We start from the raw sequence: 13008 nt of genomic DNA on the forward strand, positions 1-13008 counted from the left end.
GGTCCATGAGATAATCTCTCCATTCAGGTGTGGGCCATACTGTAAACCCTTTGTGTAGCCTCACTCCCCTGAGAGATCTGACTGTTGTAGCTTAACAAGTTGGCGCTAGTATTGGCATTGAGGGTATTTATGTTTGTGTCCTAGCCAGTGTCCAGATAAATCCTACTCCATATTGAATATTCTAGGACCTCTGACTGTTTTATTGAGAGGTGCTTGCACACAAAGCCCATCGATGCATGCTTTTTCAGAGAGTGTCATTTCTCTGTTCAATGTAACATTATATCTCTGGCAACAGGTAAAGTTGGTCTAACAAATTTCTCTTGGTGCTTATTCAGGTCCATAGCAGATACAGCAGAAGCCTCCAGCACCCTGGGCCTATTCCTGACATTGATTACAGTGGACTCTGGGCCAGTCACCATGTGCAAGTGGCCAGGTACTCTCTTTTTATTTTACTTTTTTTATTAGGGGAAGGATAGCTCAGTGGTTTGAGCACTGGCCTGTTAAACCCAGTGTTGTGAGTTTAATCCTTGAGGGGGCCATTTAGAGAACTGGGGTAAAAAATTGTCTGGGGATTGGTCCTGCTTTGAGCAGGGGGTTGGACTAGATGACCTCCTGAGGTCCCTTCCAACCCTGATATTCTATGATTACTTTACACAAGAATATGGAAGTCTCATAGACTAAGGTCAGAAGGGACCATTATGATCATCTAGTCTGACCTCCCGCATGATGCGGGCCACAAAAGCTGACCCACCTACTCCTGGAATAGTTCTCTCCCTTGACTCAGCTGTTGAAGTCCCCAAATCATGATTTAAAGACTTCAAATCGCTGAGAATCCTCCAGCAAGCGACCCCTGCCCCATGCTGCGGAGGAAGGCGAAAAACCTCCAGGGCCTCTGCCAATCTACCCTGGAGGAAAATTCCTTCCCTACCCCAAATATGGCGATCAGCTGAAACCCAAGCATGCGGGCAAGATTCTCTAGCCAGACCCTCTGGAAAAAGTTCTCTGTAGTAACTTTTAATATTCCATCATTGACCATTGTTACTAATTACCAGCGATGGCACGTTATTGACCAAAATCACTTTATCCCATCAAACCATCCCCTCCATAAACTTATCAAGCTTAATCTTAAAGCCAGAGAGGTCTTTCGCCCCCACTGTTTCCCTCGGAAGGCTGTTCCAAAACTTCACCCCTCTGATGGTTAGAAACCTTAGTCTAATTTCAAGCCTAAACTTCCTGATGGCCAGTTTATAGCCATTTGTTCTCGTGTCCACATTAGTACTGAGCTGAAATAATTCCTCTCCCTCCCTGGTATTTATCTCTCAGATATATTTAAAGAGAGTAATCATATCCCCCCTCAGTCTTCTTTTGGTTAAGGTAAACATACCGAGCTCCTCGAGTCTTCTTTCATACGACAGATTTTCCATTCCTCGAATCATCCTAGTGGCCCTTCTTTGTACCCGTTTCAGTTTGATTTCATCCTTTTTAAACATGGGAGACCAGAACTGCTCACAGTACTCCAAATGAGGTTTCACCAGTGCCTTGTATAACGGAACCAGCACCTCCTTATCCCTACTAGAAATACCTCGCCTAATGCATCCCAAGACCGCATTAGCTTTTTTCACGGCTACGTCACATTGCCGACTCATAGTCATCCTGCGATCAACCAGGACTCCAAGGTCCTTCTCCTCTTCCGTTACTTCCAACTGATGCGTCCCCAGCTTATAACTAAAATTCTTGTTAGTCATCCCTAAATGCATAACCTTACACTTCTCACTATTAAATTTCATCCTATTACTATTACTCCAGTTTACAAATCTCCCTGCAGGATATCCCGATCCTTCTCCGAATTGGCCATACAAATCTCCCTGCAGGATATCCCGATCCTTCTCCGAATTGGCCATACCTCCCAACTTTGTGTCATCCAGAAACTTTATCAGCCCACTCCTACATTTGGTTCCAAGGTCAGTAATGAATAGATTAAATAAAATCGGACCCAAAACCGAACCTTGAGGAACTCCATTGGTAACCTCCCTCCAACTTGACAGTTCACCTTTCAGTACGACCCGCTGCAGTCTCCCCTTTAACCAGTTCTTTATCCACCTCTGGATTTTCATATCGATCCCCATCCTTTCCAATTTAACCAATAATTCCTCATGCGGTACCGTATCAAACGCTTTACTGAAATCGAGGTATATTAGATCCACCACATTTCCTTTATCTAAAAAATCTGTTACTTTCTCAAAGAAGGAGATCAGGTTGGTTTGGCACGATCTACCTTTCGTAAAACCGTGTTGTAATTTGTCCCAATTGGCATTGACCTCAAGGTCCTTAACTACTTTCTCCTTCAAATTTTTTTCCAAGACCTTGCATATTACAGATGTTAAACTAACAGGCCTGTAGTTCCCCGGGTCACTTTTTTCCCCTTCTTGAAAATAGGAACCACATTAGCTATTCTCCAGTCAAACGGTACCACCACCGAGTTTACAGATTCATTAAAAATTATCGCTAACAGGCTTGCAATTTCTCGCACCAGTTCCTTTAATATTTTCGGATGAAGATCATCCGGTCCGCCCGATTTAGTCCCGTTAAGCTGTTCGAGTTTGGCTTCTACCTCGGATACGGTAATGTCAACCCCCACTCCTTTATTCCCATCCGTCTCGCTTCCACTATTCCTCAGCCCTTCATTAGTCTCATTAAATACCGATGCAAAATATTCATTTAGATATTGTGCTATGCCTAGATTATCCTTAATCTCCACTCCATCTACAGTCTTAATTGGTCCCACTTCTTCTTTCTTTGTTTTCTTCCTATTTATATGGCTATAAAAGCTCTTACTATTGGTTTTAATTCCCCTCACAAGGTCCAACTCTACACTGCTTTTGGCTTTTCTCACTCCATATTTTTTTTTCCACTGGTTTCTGCGCTACTCCAACAGCGATTGGTGCCTCTGAATGCAACTTTAGGCTCCATGGGCGGCGAAGGGTCAGAGCCCCGACTACAATACCACTCAGGGAAAGCAGGGGCGGCTGAGCAGCGGGATCCCCCCCATGCCCGGAGCTGCCGCCACTCCTCTCTGCCGGACTGAGGATGGCACTAAGCGGCCGTTACCCCTCACACCACAGTGCGGGAGGGGCCAGCTCTCGAGCGCAGACTACACCAGAGCATTGGCCATCCCCATCTAGCCAATGGCAAACCGCCAAAAGTTCCTTTTGTATACCTATTAGATTCCAGTCTAGTTGTTGCAATAACTTATACAAATTACATGATGCTTTTTAGTTTAAAAAGCTTTTATTATTTCTCTAATAAATTACTCAGATGTTCAGTATATTTAAGACAAGTAATTTTTCTCAGAAGATCCTTCTGCATGTTCAGCAACATTTAGCTAACTGCATGTAAGGATATGTCTAGACTGCAATTAGACATCTGTGGCTGGCCTGTGCCAGCTGACTTGGGCTTACTGGGCTCAGGTTAAGGGGCTGCTTAATTGCAGTGTAGACATTTGGGCTTGGGCTGCAGCCCGAGCTCCGGGACCTTCCCTCCTTGCAGCCTGAGTCCAGATGTCTATACTGAAAATAAATAGCCCTTTGTCCCAAGCCTGAATTAGCTGGTAGTGTAGACATACCCTGAGAGTCTGACCCAGCTCTCATGGAGTCTGCGGAAATTGTACTGGGGGTAGGAAAGGATCCATTGTAATGTCTTTCTAACTTGTACAAACGTAAAATAACCAAAATCATTGAAGCCACAGCACGGCAGACACAAATCAGTCCCATAACATATTAGAACTACAGTTGGGTGAACACCTGTGTGATAGTTTATTTGCCCAGAAATGCAGTTTTGGTTGACCTGGAACTATCTATGAATTTGAATGGATAATTTTGGCTTGGGCAAAAGTTTTTCAGGTTCAGCAAACTTTCTGTGTGTGCATGTCCTTTGGCATAGTGGTTATTTTCTCTCTGTCTGATTCAGAAGAGGGATTTAATGTCCTACCCCCCAGGTGAGTGCCTTAATCACTAGGTTAGAGTCCTTCTCACTCTCTCTCTCTTTGACATAATGAATATTTAATTATTTATGCTAAATGGAACAGCTTCAGCAGGAAAGACTGGGAGTAATCCACCCCAGAATAGCTAATAGTCTGGTTGTTACAGTATTCACGTGTGTGTGGGGGGCGGGCGGGGGGAGACAGAGATGGGAGGGATATTTGACTTCAAGTCACTGCTCCTTTGGAGGAATTCAAACCTGAGTCTCCTACAAGCCAGGCAAGTGTCAGGGCTAAAGGTTTTAAAGGGTGTGACAAAGTTCCTCCTCTATCTTGGTGGGTCCTGCACTTATTGGCGGATTTTCTTGCCTCAGAGATTCACCATGTGGGTTGGGGAACAGCCCAGAGACCTTCCCCTCTGGAAGAACTCACAGTCCAGGTCAATTGGGAGGTTTGGGGGGAACCCGGGCCCACCCTCTACTCCAGGTTCCAGCCCAGGACCCTGTGGACTGCAGCTGTCTATAGTGCCTCCTGTAACAACTGCATGACAGTTACAACTCCCTGGGCTACTTCCCCATGGCCTCCTCCAAACACCTTCCTTATTCTCACCACAGGACCTTCCTCTTGGTGTCTGATAATGCTTGTGCTCCTCAGTCCTCCAGCAGCATAGCTCCTTGCACCTCTTGCTCCAAGCTCTTCACACACACACCACAAACTGAAGTGAGCTCCTTTTAAAACCCAGGTGCCCTGATTAGCCTGCCTTAATTGATTCTAGCAGCTTCTTCTTAATTGGCTCCAGGTGTCCTAATTTAGGGTTACCATCTTTTAGTTTTTAAAAAGGAGGACACTCCATGGGGACCCGGCCCCGCCCCAACCCCGCCCTCAGCCCCGCCCCAACTCTGCCCCCTCCCCTGAACGCTCCGTCCCCTGCTCCTCCCCCTCCCCTGCTTCCCGCGAATCAAATGTTTGCGGGAAGCCTGAAACAGGGAGGCAGCAGGTAGGCTGGGGCGGGGTGCGGCGTGGCTCAGTCCGGCCCTCCTGGCCGAGCGGCTCCCTTCGGCGGCTAGCTGGCCGGCCCAGGCCAAGAGGATCTGGCTCCGGCGTCTCCCGCCCGGCTTGTCTCGGGCCCTGGGGCACTGGCTCCCGGCCCGGCCCCGCGACCCCGGCTCCCGGCCCGGCCCCCGGCCCGGCCCCGCGACCCCAGCTCCCGGACCGGACCGGCCCCCGGCCTGGCCCCGCGACCCCGGCTCCCGGACCGACCTCCGGCCCGGCCCCGCAACCCCGGCTCCCGGCCCGGCCCCGCGACCCCTGCTCCCGGCCCGGCCCCGCAACCCTGGACCCCGGCCCGGCCCCGCGACCCTGGCTCCCGGCCCCGTGACCCTGGCCCGGCCCCCGGCTCGGCCCCGTGCCCCCGGCTCCCGGCCCGGCACCGCGCCTGGCCCGGCACCGCGCCCCCGGCTCCTGGCCCGGCACCGCGCGCCCGGCTCCCGGCCCGGCACCGCACCGGCCCCGGCTCCTGCCAAGCACCGCCGGCCCCGGCCCGGCCCCGCACCGCCGACCCCAGCCACAGAGGCCCTACCTCCCGATTTTCCTGGACATGTCCGGCTTTTGGGGATTTCCCCCCGGACGGGGATTTGAGCCCCAAAAAGCCAGATATGTCCGGGAAAATCCGGACGTATGGTAACCCTAACTAATTAGCCTGTCTGCCTTAACTGGTTCTAGCAGGTTCCTGATTACTCTAGTGCAGCCCCTGCTCTGGTCACTCAGGGAACAGAAAACTACTCATCCAGTGACCAGTATATTTGCCCTCTACCAGACTCCTGTACCCCACTGGTCTGGGTCTGTCACAAGGGGCGCACACACACACACAAGTCACTTGCCTGAAATGAACTTTTCCAATTTGCTGACAAATTCTGAACACTTTTGGAAATGAACCAAAAATTTCCAGTGACTTCTTGGTTTGCTGGCTGAACCAAAAAGTCAATTATTCACCCAGTTCTAATCGCAACCAGAAGCAGCAGAGCAATCATGTGCAATATAGTTACTGTGTATGTGAAAACAAACTTTGGAGCTTTTATAATTCTAAGCTTTATCATGCACCCAAGGGAGAGCCTTGTAGGAGTTGGGGATGGCATGGGAAAAGAGGTCTCTGTGGGGTACAGCTGAATCAGCATGGAAAGGGAATTAATCTCTTCCAATTATAGGACACGTGCTGATTAATTTTCCCCTGGTGCAAGTGGAGTACCAGTGACCATATTGTCATGCTCTCTGAATCATGATATGGCCCCAGTCTTTTATAAATTCCTGGGGAGTTGACTTAAAAGAAAAGGGTTTTTCTGAACTATGAAGAAAGCAGTCTGTGTAAAGAATCCTCAAACAAATCCTCAAAATGGATTGGATTTTTCCAGTTGTTGGTCTGATTCTTCTTGTGTGATTTCTGAGTATCAGAGATGAGAGGTTGATGAATTCATTCTCATTATGCCGTTTTCTGTGTTTTTCCTGTGTTAACATTCTTATTAACAGCTCTTCCTAGTCATGTACCACAAAAGTTTTAGGCACTTAATGACAGCAATTATAAGATTTTTGTCTCCTTTGTAAGCCTTCCTTATCTTACAGTCCAAATACCACAATATAGCTAAGTAAGCACAGTCAAGGCATACTATCAATTCATCGGTTTCTCCATAAATTGTAATCTCTCTTTCCAAAATTGATATTCTGGATATCTAGGTTACTTGATAAAGTCTCACATTTCTTATGTGAAAACTTGAGCATGCACACTTCAAAGTTGCTTTCCACAAACATATAAGTAAATTCAGTTGCTGGTGCAAGTCAACACTGAAGGGGCACAAATATTGCTGAAAGTGAACTGATGTATAAGTATGCACAGGTAATCCAAGGCAGAGTGGCCTCCCTCCGAGCCTGAGATGGAGGGACCACTACACTCTACCTGGTGGGCAGAGCCAAGCCCATCCCCTGTGTGAGAAGCAGAGAGGAAAGACAGGAAGCATAAGAGTTGGGCCCTTCAGCTCAGTTGGGCCAGAGCCAGTGAAGGAGATAGATGTCTCTAGCCCTCTGCAATACTTTGGACGAGACCCCAAGCTGTATGGGGCCCTGCTCCCAAAGGAGACCAAGGGCGGGGAAGAGTTCCTGGGACTGCCGCCCGCCACTTATCCAGAGGAGACTGAGGAGATGCAGACTATGGAGTCATACCATGGTCTGTGGTAGGAAGCAGCCCAGGGGAACCAGACATTAGGTTGTGCTGTTGCAATACAAGTCAGTATTCCCCTGACCCAGTGGCGGGATGCCCTGTCACTGTTAGGGCCCTGGGCTGGGACCCAGTGGAGTAAGGTGGGCCCGGGTCCTCCAACTCCCCCTGCTGCCAACTCCAACCCTGGGATGGCAGCCTACTCACCCTAGGCCAGAAAGCCTGATCCTTATTTGTGGCTTACCCCAGCCAGAAAGCTGCATGCAGGGCCGGCTTCAGGGTTTTTGCTGCCCCAAGCAGCCCCCCCCCCAAAAGCCGCAATCACAATCGCGATCTGCGGCGGCAATTCAGCGGGAGGTCCTTCACTCCGAGCTGGAGTGAGAGACCCTCCCCCGAATTGCCGCTGAATAGCTGGACGTGCCGTCCCCCTCCGGAGTGGCCGCCCCAAGCACCTGCTTGTTAAGCTGGTGCCTGGAGCTGGCCCTGGCTGCACGCCCCTGGACTGTTTGCTGTCTGCCTTAGCCAGGAGGCTAGGCAAAACATTGCTTAATTGCTTACTGCTCTGCCCTTCCCAGAGGGTTAGAAACCAGACTGTAGTTACTGCCTGCCTTATTCAGAAAGCTCAGACTAAAGACTGCTTGTTGCTCTGTTGTGCCCAGGGATTCAGAGCCTATACTATGCTTATTATCTGCCTTAGCCAGGAGGCTTGGGCCCAAAGACTGCTTATTGCTCTGCATGCTCAGAGGGTTAGAACCCAGACTTGAATTACTGTCTGCCCTAGTAAAGAGGATTGGGATAGGGACTGCTAATTAGCTTCTGTTTATTGCCTGATGCAGCAAGTCAGAGTGGCCTCCCTCTGAGCCTGAGACGGAGGGACCACTACACCTGGAATGTATTTTGTAAGATTTGCCCATCTCTAATACTATCCCACTTATTTCAAACTCTGGTCTCTACCATGATAGCATGAGTAACCGCTTCTCTGTTTGCAGACAGGTTGAATTATTTTACTGTATAAATTTTGCCAGAGTTATAGTAGAAAATGGAGAAAGACATTAGCTTCAGAAATAGCTTCACATGAAGTACATTTAAATAATGGCTGCTGATTTGGCTACTACTGTTCAGAACCTCTCATCAGAGCTCTAACTCATGTAATTTGTCATATAGAGTTTAAGGCCAGAAGGGAGCACCAGAACATCTAGTCTGACCTCCTGTATATCACAGGCCAGGGACACCACCCAGCACCTGCACACTAAATCTAAAAATGAAAATTAGACCAAAGAATTACAGCCCACATGAGACGAGAATATTATGTGCCACAGGCAGCGAATAAGAGGGACCAAGTTGCACCAGTGTCTGAGGCCCTCACAATGGTGGGTAAATGATGAAGTGAGATAGGTACCTTCCAGATACTTTACCCTTTGGTTCTAATGCAATGGAAATATTTTGCTGCAGTCTGGGGCTGCCTACTTAATAATGACACCAACTACAACTAATTAACAACCTATTTAGATAGAGCTAGATTAACAACAGAAGTGTGAAGCTATAGTGAATGCTGTATTGTTCCCTGATGTCAATCAAAGCAGATGACTGAAGTATAGTAAAATAGACATTTTTTTTAAAAAAAAACCCTGATTTTGTCATTTTATGTTCTTAGTAGCAAAATAGGGGAAAAGGAAACTTTTAAATGCACATCTCATTTAGGTCTTACACTTTGGTTATATATGTGCCCTTTTATGCTTTTGTACCGTGCAATGTAAATAGAAAAAAAGAGCCATATCACAAATGCATTTAAAAATGTGTTTTGGGTTTTAAATCTATTCCACAGAAACTTTATTAGAAGAAGGAGGGAAAACCTTCCATATTATTTCTAAAATATCTCAACCTATTATTTCTAGACATTTAGAACCTGCATTGACAAAAGATAGAATACTCAGCAGTAAATAAGCACCAGAACGCAAACAAACAAGAAGCCACAGCAGCCTCTTAAGAAAAATAAAGACCAGAAGGGCTTAAAAATAAGACAGAGGTATCTAACAAATGCTGAATTTCTATCCCAAGTTCCACCATCTAGCAAAGACAACAAATTTTAAACACTTCCTTATGCCACTTTTCAAAGAATCTATGCAAAACGAATCCGTGGGTTTTGTACTTAACTATGGTGGAAAGGTCATTGTATATATCTGTTGCAACTGGAAAAAAAAAAGGATTAAAAATCACTCTACAGATTCTGTTGATAGTTAATAGTTAAAATGCTGTCCATTTGCATTTCTTCCCTCTGTGCTTTGAAGATTAACATACCGCAACTATTCAGTAAAATCATCTCACAGCATTTTCTTGTCTTTACACAAGAAAGCTAGATGGAATGTAACAAAAACATTTAATAAAATATTTTAATATCTAGTTTATGTGCAAGCAAACTGCTGAAAATACCAGGTAAGGCACAATGAAAACATACATTAATACAGAGATGAAGTGGAGCTGAACAAGCATGTCTATGCTTTACAGAGGCAGGCTGCTCCTGCACTCCTGCTTCAGGTCTAACTCCCATTGAGTTAAAATTCTCATACCTGCATAAGGAGTGCAGGATTAGGCCCATACTGGGTACTGCTTGCAGACTATTTCTGTTACTGTGATTGATACAAACACTGCAACACATTGACACTTGTAGGATAATCATTTAAATCATCAACAATGTTTGTAGATGTATCATTCGCACTCTGTGGCCTTGATCATCTTTTTCTACAGGAACAGCATCAGGAAGGGGGAAATATTATTCTAAAAATCCTATGATTGTGTTTCTGTAGTCAACTTGCCACACAGGTTTGCAAGTGAAGTGCAGTATGCCATGCTCTTGGGGAACGGTACATAAAGAGGAATTGCACTTAGTTGAAAACAGTGCTGTGGTCTGTGTGGTTTTTATGCCACTAACCATGGGTGGTGAAGAGTAAGAAGTCACATATGGTATCATGACTCAGGTAACGGGACAACCTTCTTCTGAAATGATGGCTACTTATTATCCAAATTAAGTCACTAGGAAGGTGGCTTTCTGCCACAGTAACAGCCATGCAGCAATTGTCCATTGTTCTGGTGAAGAATAAAACATGACAAACTAATGTTTGTGTGGATTTTTCACCAAGTGAATGCAGTTGTGAATCAGGCCACCCATTCTTTTTATTGAACACATAGTTAATTAGGTACAGTATGGTTTGTGGTTGTGCCTTTTGGATTGTCAGTGGACCAGTCACTTTCCAAAGTATCCTGAGTCAAGTGCAAAAGGGAGTTAAAAATTGAATAGTTTCTTTAGACATGAATGTTCATGTATAACCTGCACCAGATCAACATAGTAAGTTACAACTTTGCGTAAATTGGATTCAGCATGCTGACCTGAAACTGGACCTTCAGTAATGTTAAAATGCCAAAACTGCTGTTTAACTTCAGGGACATATTATATTTGCAACAGGCATCAGATCCAGCTAGGCCTGGTTCAATTTTTTGCCAAAATTCAGATGTTTCAGTAGAAAATTTAGACAAAAATGATTTTATATTATATTAAATTTGTTTTCATGAAAATTTTCAATGGGGGCTGGGAAGGAGGAAAATGGGAGGGCATTTTCTGACCATCTCTAGCCTAGACCGTGAAAAGATCAGCAATTCCTTTGCTACACTTAAGTGTCAGAGATTTGGCCAGTTCCTTGATTGGCATCTTTACTAGCATAGCTTTTTTACCACTTCATGTGAATTGTTAGTTCATTGCAAACAATATGAAAGAATCCTGTTGAATCTGAGGCCTGCTCTATACTAGGAAATTAGGTCAATATAGCTGTGTCACTCAGGGGTGTGAAAAATCCACATCCTGGAGCAAGGCAGAGAGTTAGCCTGTTCTCAATCCCGGTGTAGACAGAATTTTACTATCAACCTAGCTACCACCTCTCAGGGAGGTGGATTACTTACACCAATGGAGAAGCCCTTCCGTTAGCATGGGTAGCGTCTACACTGAAGTGCTACAGTGGCGCAGCTGCTCTGCTACAGTGTTTTAAGTGTAGAGAAGCCCCAAGAAGGTTTCTTGGTGGATGGATGCATGCATCCGATTATTTCAATCCTTGAAAGAAATCTTGTGGTCTGTCTCCCATTGTATTGACATTTTCCCTACTTTCACTGCCTGGTTTTACATTGATTCTAGCTGTATAGCTTTGATGAAGATGGTGGCTTGCAGGCAGTGTTTCAGTGAGAGAGGTCCATTAACTTGCATACATGCTTATTTAATTGAATTTTTTTTTCTGAAAACCATTAAAAATAATCTAGTTGCTTCCTCGCGGAGACACAGCATGAACCCAAGGTTTGCAAGGTGATAAGCTATATTTAAGAATATAGAAAGACTAGAACAGGGGTAGGCAACCTATGGCACGCGTGCCGAAGGCGGCACGCGCGAGCCGATTTTCAGTGGCACTCACACTGCCCGGGTACTGGCCACTGGTCCAGGGGGCTCTGCATTTTAATTTAATTTTAAATGAAGCTTCTTAAACATTTTAAAAACCTTTTATTTACTTTACATACAACAATAGTTTAGTTATGTATTATAGACTTATAAAAAGAGACCTTCTAAAAATGTTAAAATGTATTACTGGCACGTGAAACCTTAAATTAGAGTGAATAAATGAAGACTCGGCACACCACTTCTGAAAGATTGCTGACCCATGGATTAGAACAATTGAAATGATGGTACCTTGTAAAATAAAGAAAACATATGCAGCATAACCAACTAATGGCCATAAAGATATACAGGACAAAAATTACATGAATGTATAATCCAGTTCATTGAGCTATGATGTCATTCTCAGAATAATTTACAAAATTAGATTGGCAGGAATTCTGGACATGATATTTCACCACCAATGAATAAGGCAAATCCCAGGAGCCCAATCCAACTTCAATACTCCTCACCATCACCGCCACACAGCGCCCAATTCCTCTCATTGTTTCTTTCTGTTTCCTCAATCCTACAATCTTTGGGGGCCACAATGGATTGTGGGATCTATCATTGCTCAATGGATGATTTTTTGGATGCCAAAAGGTTGAGAACCACTAGAGTTGACAATTATTTCTTATTCTACTTAGATGTAAATAATAACTGATAACACCAAAATAATTCAAACATTTAGTCTAGAAATGTCTATTTTAGGGGGATGACATTTAACTTTAAATTTGATTTAGTAACTCATGAGATTAAATCCTTGCTTATTCTTTTTTGGCAAAGTAACCACAAATACAACTGCCACCTGGATTGTGTTTTGCTTACCCCAAGTACATATTCCACTTCGTGAGTTCTTGTCAAGAGCTATTTATATTGTAAAATTGTAGGGGAGTGGATTATTCAAGTGGGAGGTGAAAATCCAGTTAAATTCAGAAGTTATTTCTGGTAAAATTGGATCATTGCCAGACCTTTGAAGGACATTGATGCTGTGTTTATTAGACAAAGAAGAAAATAAATCTGTTTGCATTAGGTTCAAAGAAGAGCTGTACAAAAAAACAGAAATTAACTGCAAGGAGAGGTAGGGACTCACCTACTTAGGTAGGGTGACAAAATGTCCCATGTTTAAAGGAACAGTCCTGTTTTTTGGGACTTTTTCTTATATAGGCGCCTATTACCCTCCCCACCCCCTGTCCCGTTTTTTCACAGTTGCTATCTGGTAACCCTATACTTAGGCACTTTGAAAATCTCACTAGGATTCTATCTGAATCTTTAGGCACGCTAAATACGTTTGAAAATCTGGCTCAAGGTATATTAAGGGGGATCTTTGTGCCAGAAGAATTGTTTACTGGCACTGGG

The 13008-nt window shown here is 45.0% G+C and overlaps 1 protein-coding gene across 1 annotated transcript in view; it reads left to right on the plus strand.

Moving 5' to 3' along the window:
• Positions 1–341: 341 nt before the first annotated feature.
• The window catches only part of DNTT (DNA nucleotidylexotransferase), a 155343-nt gene continuing 142676 nt past the window's right edge, over positions 342–13008 (plus strand). Inside the window, exon 1 of the mRNA XM_065552112.1 lies at positions 342–433. The gene's annotated coding sequence lies outside the window, so the exon portion shown is untranslated. The remainder of the gene's footprint in view (positions 434–13008) is intronic.

The sequence above is a fragment of the Chrysemys picta genome, chromosome 7 (genome assembly GCF_011386835.1).
Source record: "Chrysemys picta bellii isolate R12L10 chromosome 7, ASM1138683v2, whole genome shotgun sequence".
NCBI lineage: Eukaryota > Metazoa > Chordata > Testudines > Emydidae > Chrysemys > Chrysemys picta.